Source organism: Chrysochloris asiatica, unplaced genomic scaffold (genome assembly GCF_000296735.1).
Source record: "Chrysochloris asiatica unplaced genomic scaffold, ChrAsi1.0 scaffold00248, whole genome shotgun sequence".
NCBI classification, from domain to species: Eukaryota; Metazoa; Chordata; class Mammalia; order Afrosoricida; family Chrysochloridae; genus Chrysochloris; species Chrysochloris asiatica.
In genome coordinates, this window is record NW_006408766.1 from 1,836,827 (window position 1) to 1,837,766 (window position 940).

General features: G+C 44.4%; 1 pseudogene; it reads left to right on the plus strand.

The window, feature by feature from the left end:
• Positions 1 to 60: 60 nt before the first annotated feature.
• LOC102822399 lies at positions 61 to 602 on the plus strand (annotated as a pseudogene).
• The last annotated feature ends 338 nt before the right edge of the window (positions 603 to 940 follow it).

Here is a 940-nt window from a genome sequence, read left to right on the forward strand (position 1 = left end):
AGGATCGAACATTGTTTCGTTCTGCTGTGCATGGAGTCGCTATGAGTCGGTTCCGACTCGATGGCACCTGACAACAACATAGCCACCTTGGGAGTTGAGGTCCATCTCCTTGTGTTCCATACTAACGGAGGACCGATTAAATTCAATGTGTGGGACATGGCTGGTCAGAAGGAATTTAGGGTACTTAGAGATGGCTATTATATCCAAACCCAGTATGCCATTATAATGTTTGATGTAACCTCAAGAGTTACTTACAAGAACGTGCCTAACTGGCATAGGGATCTGGTTCGAGTATGTGAAAACATCTCTATTGTCTTGTGTGACAACAAAGTAGACACAAGGACAGGAAAGTTAAAGCAAAATCCACTGTCTTCCACCGAAAGAAGAATCTTCAGTACTATGGCATTTCTGCAAAAAACTTGGAAAAGCCTTTCCCTTGGCTTGATGGAAAACTAATTGGAGATCCTAATTTGGAATTTATTACAATGCTTGCTCTTGCCCCACTAGAAGTTGTCACAGACCCAGCTTTGGCAGCATGATATGAACATGATTTAGAGATCGTGCAGACAATTGCTCTCCCAGACGAGGATGATGACCTGTAAGAGAACGAAGCTGGAGCCCTACATCAGAAGTCTAGTTTTATAGGCAACTGCCCTGTAATGCTGCTGGAGAAGGACGTCATGCTGGGTATGACGGAGGGTCAGAGAAAAAGAGGAAGATCCCCAATGAGATGTATCAGCCAGGTGGCATCATTGATGGTGTCAAGTGTGGCAGTTTTAGTGAGGTTGGCCCAGGCTCAGACATTGTTTCGTTCTGCTGTGCAAGGGGTCACTATGAGTCATTTCCAACTTGATGGCACCTGACAACAACAGCCCTGTAATGTCAATGGTGCCGCGTGTTTGCCACTTTATTATTATATAGCTAAGCAGAATATGTGTTA